The following is a 9,789-nucleotide window of genomic DNA, read 5'->3' as shown; positions in this document are numbered from 1 at the left end:
TATATACATATATATTTTTATGTATACACATTTATATTTTATTTTATTTTTTTATTAATTTTGTACTTCAATAAAAAGAAATTATTGTTGTTATTATTATACATACGTAGTTCTGTACATTTTACAGAGAAAATTTTTTATAGTTAAACACCCGTGAGTTCGAAAATTAAAATATTAAAATATTTTCGTATTCCTGTACATTTAATCAATGTTCATATATTGCGACATTTATTCGACGCAATCACCGAAAGCGCCTTAACGAGTGTATGCTGTCTCGTTCATTTTCTTTCTTTTTATCTTTCCTGTCCAACTAGGTCGCATCGCGTTCGCTATCTTACGCCAAAATCTGTGTCAACATACAGACAAGGCCGATATCTGTTATTAGATAAATTGTTGACTTATGGCCCCGCCGATTTGAGAAATCATCTAAGATTATCGACCTCGTTCGCTCTATCTCGGTACAGTAAAAAAAAAAATAATGTGAACCAACAATGTTTCGAGGATAAGAGAATCTCTAAGTATATCTCCACAATTGACGAAAACATTGCGTGTTATTAGTAATATCACGGTAATAAGTGCGATCATTTATCGCGTTATCGCATGCATTTCGGGATGACGGATGATGTAATGCCAACGCGGCGTTTCTCGTACGAAACGACCGAAAGGATTGGAACGAAAAGCGAATGGAAATTCTCGCAATTGATGATTCACTACCAGTCTGATTCACGTGTACCACGTACTCTTGCCGAACGCTTCCGGCTGTCCCGGTTTCTCTCTCTTCATCAAATTATATCGAAATCCGTAAACATCTTGAAACACGTATTTATTTCTCATCGTACTGTTTCTTTACTCAAGAACGTGGATCACCGAGCAAAAACTACGACGCGATGCCGTCTCGCGCGTTCGCATTTATAGCGCAAGGTTTTCTTTCGAACTCTAGCCGATGTAGAATCCTATTCTCAGTTTACTAAAGACAAGCTCGAAGGCCTTGCCCGAAGGTCAGCCGAGCGTTACACGTACCTCTATTATATAAAGCGCTATTTGCCAATACGAAACGTGATAAAAAGTATCGCCGTCGGCGGCAAAATTAATTAAATAAATGATTGATATAGAACGGAAGATTTATCATCCCACTTGAAAGTGAGAAAAAAAAACGATAAATGGAGATTTTGTATATTGATTATCCGGGCGTTGCGTGTTAGTTATACTGTTACTTTTATCAATCGCCTTGATATTGCGAGAAATCAATCCCTTCCAGTCCAATTAAATTCTTTATCAAAGTCCTGAAGGTGTTTACGCGTTTTATTAGACAGATGATTAAATTACGTATTTATATAATAAATTACGTATTATAAAGCGAGAAAGTTAACACGAATAATACACTGGAAAATTTGTGTCGAATATAATTTCACCAAACGGTCCATTCAAACTCCGGGTATTCATTTAACATAAGATGAATATATTAGAAAACAACACAGATGCTGTGTAAAACAAATTATCACAGAAAAGGTAATGCTGACACAGTTTGCAAATACGTAGCGGAAGTTTTCTTTCTAGTATACATTTCTTTCTAGTATAATTAACATTTATGATATGTTAAATTAACATACTTATTTTTCATTCATTCATCCTAGAATTTGCATTTTAAAATTCATTACATTTTTGTTACTTGTTTATTTACTCATTAAAAAAATCATGTTGACATCAAGAAACGTTGAGTATCAATTTAACACAAAATCTTCAAATAACATAATCATATGTTATATCAATCGAAAAAAAAAAAAAAAGAAATTCAACACAAACAAAAACTTTCGTTTCCAACAAGCAAATCACTGAGAAAAGAAGTGTCTTGATACCAAAAAAATAAGCTATTATGACTCATCGAATAAATAATTTTCTTATGTTAAGTAAAATTTGTTTGTATAAACTTCCTTCTCATCAGTAAAGAGATGATAGAAACGAACTCGGGACACAAACGATCCTTTCATGCGTAGTAAAGGACCGGAAAATCATCGTGTGCACTTAATGGATTTAAGTACACGTGCCATAGTTGCTCCCGTACGAGTTTCTACATATATATTAATGCAAAATTAACATCTGTGTCACGCACGCGCGCGCATATGACGCCAGATGGTGGACAAACGCATAATATAAACGGACATGGACGTTCCTGAATTGGGTCAGGCTGCACCAAGTTTTCCGTCGTTTATTTTCGCGTCGACCGGTAACACGCGTACCCATTGATTACTTCGGTTACGCGATACCCGCCGGCAAATGCGATTACATTTGGGAAAGTTCTAATTGCATAAGTGGTAAGAAAACGCAAAGGTATCCACGTAATGAGACGAGGTCGTTGCGACAGGTCGCCCCCGACCTGACGAAAATCGATCACTTCGTTAGGTAAGATTTTCTAATTCCGTCCACTGTTTAATTCACAGTGCAAAAAATTGTATCTATAATTTGAATAATTTTTTTATCCCTTCTATAGAAATCGGCGCCGCTTTGACTGAAACAATGGAATTGAATTGAACAATTTAACTCGAGAAAATCTATTAAATTTGAATAAAATTCAGTTTGTTGTTTACTAAGTGTATACGTTGACATGGACGATGTTTACTTTGAAATTAATCACAGAGATGAATTGATTTACATTTTGACAGACGTGGAAAAATTAAAAGTAACAAAATGTATTATTTAACTCTTACAAAACAGAGATTGGATCAACCAAGTGCTCCTTTGACATTTAACAGCGCCGACTTAGTACTTTAGCGCAAAGTAACGTAAAATTTCAAACACGAAGCTGACGTTACGGTTTTATCGGTCCGATTTATTCTCACACGTTGTTGGAAATATCGAGAAATGACGCTAGTCATTCGATCAAAATCTTTTGACGACGAACGAGCGGTGACTTGCGAAAAGCAGCCGACTTCTAACAAGCTCCGCTTTCGAGCGCGTCTCACGATGACATTTGACTTTTTGTCGAGGTCAAGTTTGCTCGTTAATCCCTTCGACTTTTAGCGTTATGGCAAAATATTACCTGCAATATATATACAATGAGTGCAAGAAGTATTATTAAGTATACAGAGAAAATATTTTTTTAAAAAAACTTTATTTTTGAAACGTAAATATTATCCAGCGAGAAATGAGTCATCGAATTTATGTCGAAACGACATAAATACGATGATTTCAACATCAATTTGACGTCAATTCGACGTTTAATTGACGATCATTTCTTGTTGGATGATTAATCATTTATTCATAAAGGATAAAATAGACTGTTTGTTTCTTAAAATTATATATACCAAAAAGATGTGTATTAATTAAAGAATTAATTACAGAATGTATTCATTATATAAAATTGCTAATTAATGTTTATTTTCTACAAATAAGACTGTTTTTATAACAAATTTCCTTGTACGAATACTTTTTGCTCTCACTGTACGTATATATTGCAGGAGTATAAAAATTATCAAAGCAACGGAAAATAAATTATCCTTCAGTGTGTCTGCTCAATATAAAAAAAGATTATACGTTACATTATGAATTTGTTCTATTATGAAATAATTGAGTTGTGTTAGAAAGTAACGTGTAGGAAGCGGACGTCGAATATAAAACACGTACGTACAATTCGCAGCGAATTAAAAAAAATCCCAAGACTCGAAATAATGAACTGTCGTTCTATTACGCAACGCGATGAAACAATTGCGTCGTCGTCGATTGTTACGTGTCGGCGAAACAGCTGCCGTTAATTCCTAAAAGCGGTTAATTATTAAATGACCTGCCTATCTACTTGAAATTGAGAGGGCCAACCTTTTTCCCCTTTCTCTCTTCTCCCTCCCCCCCTCTCTCTCTCTCTCTCTCTCTCTTTTGTACTGTCGATTTCAGGTCAGAAGCGTCGGACAAAATGGTTCGTAAAAAACGCGCCGGTATCGTTCTACATCCGTTCTAGGACCCCGAAGAGCCATAATTTACCGCTGCGTTATTACGGTCATTATTGCAGTCGACGCTTTTGCGGAAATTACTGTGAAATGGCACTCGCTCTACCAGTCCGCTTGTTACACGTCGACGTCGTGAGCCCGAGCTTTCGGATCTCGTAGCGCGATATTAAAGAATCGGAAAGTCGTCGGGTATATACTCATATACCGGAATACGGATATTAAACGCTGAATAGACCTTCGGCGATATCGGAATCACCGCCGGAGTAAATAGTAAGTATATCGCGGTTTCGCGTAATATCGCAGCGGTTTTATCGCGCCGTCTCACGGTTACTATCAAGCGCGAGATAGATCGGCAAGCAGGCGAAGTCGAAAGCAAATCTTCTAGGAGCTGGCACGTAGAAGGCGGGTTTAACGCGCGCCAACGATCAGAAGGCCAGTGAACCGCCAGCTTATACGGGGTGTCCCGTTACTGTACCGCCGTACCTAACGATTACTTTATTTGACGAAACGATAGGTCAATATTGCCCTAAGATAAATCTCGTAGGAGGTACTATTTATTCTGAACGCCTGAAGTATCCTGAAGTTAGAAATCTGTACTCTCCGAAACTTTTTCGAGCGAGTCTCACTTTAAACAGTGAAATCTCAGTCTTAGATTGAGATATATTTATAGGGAATTCTTATATTTAAGATTATATCTTAATCAAAGTCTTGAGATGTCACGAAGCAATCAAAGAGCCGATATTAGACATTTTCAGACATTATTTAAGATCTTGAAATAACAATGGACTATGAATACTTTTTCAGAAGATTAAAGATTGAAGATTAAAAATTGAGCCACTCTCTTTTTCAGGCTCAATTTTCACTCTTTAGAGTGAGACTCCACTCTAAATGATTTAAAAGCGCTGAAAGCCATATAAAATTAGATTACGTTAAAGTATTAAAACGAGATTCCGCATCTGTTTACGCATGAGTAAGCAAGTCCCAGCTTACGTTACGTTTAAGCGATCTCGCGATTAGATCGAAAATTTTTCCTCGAGCGAAGACTCACTCGCGAAGAGGAAGAACGGTAATGACAAGACGTCCCGTATAATACCAGTGTGCGCATATCCACGATGTATTTGTGGCACGCTCCATCATCAGACACATCAAGGCAGAACCGTTTGATGTTGACGTTTGACGACGATGGAAAGAAGAGGGAAGGAAGAGAGGACTGGGAAAAAACGGCGGAGCGGTGGAGTAACGCGGACGATCGGTGGAAAGTTTTCGCGTGACAGCGCGCAGTCAATAACGAGAAGAAAACACACGCATACACATATAAGAGCTGTCTTTCTGTAGCTCAACTACTGTACACACTTTTAAGATGGTTCTACAGTAAAGTACCGAAAATTTAGGGTACCTTACCAGAGCCCGCCTGAAGTCACAAACATATCTACGTAATTTGGATAAAAAGTACGTGTGTATTTTCATGAAATAAAACGCAAAAGTAGTGAAATAAATGAAAGTCGATTTCTTGTATAATTTGTTCTTGTAAAAATTCGATATTTTGTCATTTCGACATTAAATATCTTTCCAGAATGATTTATCACTTTTTTCTGACCATTACGATCGTAATTTTTTCATCCTAGAATTTTGCAGACGTCAAGTTTGGTATTTCAAAGTCATTATATATTGATAAAAAATCTATGGTAACTTGATTTACTGTAGAACCCACTTTAAGGAGGTAAATCAATAAGGCAATATGTTAAGAATTACTTGAAAAAATTACAGATTCTAAATTGCATTTAAAAGTAACACAAAAAAATTAAAGACAGTTTACCATTTGGATCAAAAGTTATTTCAATAAAAAGTAATACTTTTTAAATTTGTACTCTAATAGAAATACTATTGTACTCTAATGAAAATATATTATAAAATAATGATAGAAATCTCAATTTTTTTTATGTAAGTACTTAATAAATTCAAAAATATTTATGTAAAGTTACACCAAGATGCAGACATTAATTTTGTCAGTAATTAAACAAAATATTTACTTGTTATAAATTAATTGGTGAATCTCAATGAAACTTTGTACAAGTCATTTTTAGTACTTATAAAATATTTATATTAAACAAATTTAGATTTTCCTTATTATTTTAAAAATTTTTGTTTGTAACAATAAAACTAATATCAAATAAAATAAATAATCTATAAAAATGCGTTGCTCAATAAAAACAGAATGTTATTATACACAACTTCCGTGTATATAATTTCTTTAAAGCATGTATATAATTTGTAGATAATTTATATAACATGTATATAATTTCTTTGAAGCATAAATATTAATATGTGTTTTATGCTCTTGCAACCTCCTTAATGTGAGATAGGTACATATACGTTATTTACATATTTAGCGAAAGCGAGAAAGAGAGTTGTAGGAATGAAATCAGATCTGCACGGTACATACACAATGTATATCTGCATCGAAACTTTGAACTTTATTTTTCATAATTAAGATTTGCCAGGTATGCGAGAGCCCGGCGATCACAACGAGATATAATTTCCATAATGCGCGGATTCTTTTAACGACAAACTTAGAAAAGAAGGATTGCGCTCACTCGTAGAAAAGAAAAAAAAAAAAAGGGGAGGAAAAAGTGAACGAAATGACTAACGTAACTCTCCCACGCACGCACTCGCTCGTACTCACGCACTCTCGCACGCACACATGCATTCTTTGTCCGGAACCATGGAATCCTGACGCAATACGTTCGTTCCGCTCGCAATAGGTACGCGCGGTGTTGTACTAATTGCTAGCTTATCTAATTAGTCGGATAAGGCGGCACACACCGTTGTTCGAGAGCGACGCGAAGCTACGAAACGATCCTCGTTTCTTCGCCTCCGGTGTCGCGCTACATACAAGTGTGTCGTTTTATTGCGTCATTCGTATGTGCCGCCACCGCGTTTCACGCCAACAACGTCTACAATAAAATCCCGGACGCTGCAGCTGTGACGTCACTCGCGCGCTCCCGGGAATAATCGAGGGCTCCTTTGAATTGATTGCGAGGTTTCGGAATAACACGTCGTGCGACGAAAAATTAATAATCAGCTGCAGTAGCGACACAGCTACGAGGAATAATAATCCTCTTTAATCATTTCTCAACGAGTGATGTTACAGCTGTAGAAATATCTCATATAACGCTAAGAGAAAAATGTACTAAATTTTAGTAAATATTTGTTCGAATAGCGCCAGCTGGAAACGTTTACTAAATATCAGCATATATTTATTTAATATGGGAATTACTGATTGATTACTTTTTATCTAGCAATTATTTCTTTTCCGTAAATAAATGTATCATATTAGCACTATTCAATTGTTTATTGAGATTTATAGTACATTTTCCTCTCTCGATATACGGATGGATTTCCGTCTCTCGCGTCTCCATCCTCGCGAAATGAATCACGCGACAATGGAGCACCATCTCGTGCAACGCACGCGTACAGGCGAGCTTGTACGTGCGAATACAATGTATGTAATAACATCAACAGCGTGTCTCTCCTCTAGCGATCGATAGCGATAAGTATAAGCTATGCACTAAAACATGCACAGAGAAAGGGATATAAAGCTAAACGTTATCTACTATTATACAGATCCACGTTATTGCGCGATCCTCGTTTCCTCCCTCCGTCCGTTTTTTTTTTCCTTTTTTTTTCTTTCTTTTTCTCCTCGCAACGTGAAATTCGCTGCAACGTGGATATCAACCTAAATCTTTGACATTCTCGCGTCTCTTCGTTAATACTCCAGTTTACCTTAAACGATACAACGATCGGAATCCCATAGAAATGTCTCTTTACCTCGGTAAGTCTTTTAATTCCGCTGAATGAATTTCAAAATCGATCGATCCTTGACATACAATTTCATAAATAGACACAATTCCACCAGCTACGGAATTTGCACAATGAATATCAGTCCGATTCTCACGATGCAGCTTCGTCAACGTAAACGTCTTTGTGTAAAGGCTCCGATCCTTCTTGCTTATTTTCGTTTTCCGTCGAATCGAACGGACGACAGTATCTTTAGGATTAAGGAACGCAGCTGTCGGGAACTAAACCGAGCCTAAGTTAAGCTATCAATGATCTCGCCTCGCATCGATCGACTGGTCCGCTCGTTGCGCTCTTCATGAAAAAATAAATGAGATCATTGTGTCTCTCTCCTCCTCTCGTGACGATTGTTCTCCTAATACTTCCGCCACGCAAAGGCATATCGATAATCGTTGATCGACCGCGAATATACGCGGTTTATATATCTGTTACCATCAATGTAAATTAATCTCGATTTATTCTTCATCTCTTTCTTAGAGCTAGAAAAAGATGAAGAGTGGATTGAGAACCGAGATTAAAATTTAATCTACATTGATGGAAACGGGGGCATCGCTTGCTCAAAGTGGACTGTCAGGGTTGTCACAAATTCCTCATCCTCCAGAAAAATCTGCAAATTCCCAGACTGATTTTTTTCTAATCGTTTCCAATTTCCCTGACATTTTTCTGATTTTTAATTTTGTGACAACCTTGACTGTGTAATGACTGGAGCAGGACTTGATTGTCCACGTCTAACAACTCGAAAAGTATTCTTCGTTGATACTCACATACTCTCTCTCTCTCTCTCTCTCTCTCTCTCTACTTTCGCACATGCTCGGTTTTTATATCCTCATGCGAAGTCTGTGCTATTGCGCCAAAAAAAAAAAAAAAAAAAAAAAAAAACGTGCTGAATCTAAAAAAATTTGTAAACCCTGTAAATTAATTCGTGACAACGCGGAGATCTTCCCCCCGTTTGACTCTCAGACTTTATTTTTGTTTGTTGGAAAGTTACGACAGCAACGACCCGCCTTCGTCGCGCTCGGTGAACTCCGGGTTTCTTTGCGGGTGGCATTCTGATTCTAACGGAAAGCTTCCATTTATAGAATGTCGACGGGAGGTTCTCTCGTGCGTCGCGTGAGATAACGATTCAACGTTGTAAATCGATAGACGAGCAGAACTCGTAAGACGTTTAACCTCGTAGGTAACCAGCGGTAGAATCTCGAAGACAGACATTATTACGTTCCCAGCTTCGAGGATTAAAAAGTTTCCGCGATACCGTTTCTTCGAATTCGTAGACGGCGAACTCATGTTTCATAATGCAGACCCGGAGCAAGAAGGCTGTCATAGAATAATTACAAACTAATTAACTATTGTTTTGCGATACTTGTGTGTTTACGGTATCCCAGGCACGTTGCAGAGACCCTCTTTATTATGCCAAGCTACAGTCGTTATCTCTCTATAGGGATATTAAACTGTAAATCCTCCGGTGCCACTCGCAAACAAACTCTAATTACATAAAACAAATAATTGTGTGCACTATTAAACAATTGTACTAAAACTTTATTAGATCTTTCTTTCTCGTTTAACGCTACAATCGAGTCAACGACAAGCGACTCGCTTATTCGGAATTAATTAACACAGACTTCTTATGTAATTCGATCAAAACAGTCCGCGCGAGATGACGAATAATGATTTGTTAAATTAACTCTTCAAATACCGTGCGAACGTATAATTAGTAATAATTTTTTTCAAAACAACGAGGACATTAAAAAAAATAGTCTCAGATGTCTTTTCATCAAACGTCGAAGAAATAATAAATCTCTAACCAGCAGAGCCTTGTCAAATAAAAAATATATAAATATATTATATCTATAGTTTTAATCGTTAACATTCACTTAGTATTTGAAGTGTTAATCAAGTTTTACGACGAATCAGCTGTATTATATAGATACTCCACATTGTGATAACGATATCTGTCGATATTTTAAAAACTACACGATACCACACAAATATACATAAA

Source organism: Trachymyrmex septentrionalis, unplaced genomic scaffold (genome assembly GCF_001594115.1).
Source record: "Trachymyrmex septentrionalis isolate Tsep2-gDNA-1 unplaced genomic scaffold, Tsep1.0 scaffold29, whole genome shotgun sequence".
Lineage (NCBI taxonomy): Eukaryota > Metazoa > Arthropoda > Insecta > Hymenoptera > Formicidae > Trachymyrmex > Trachymyrmex septentrionalis.
This window is presented reverse-complemented; position numbering follows the sequence as displayed.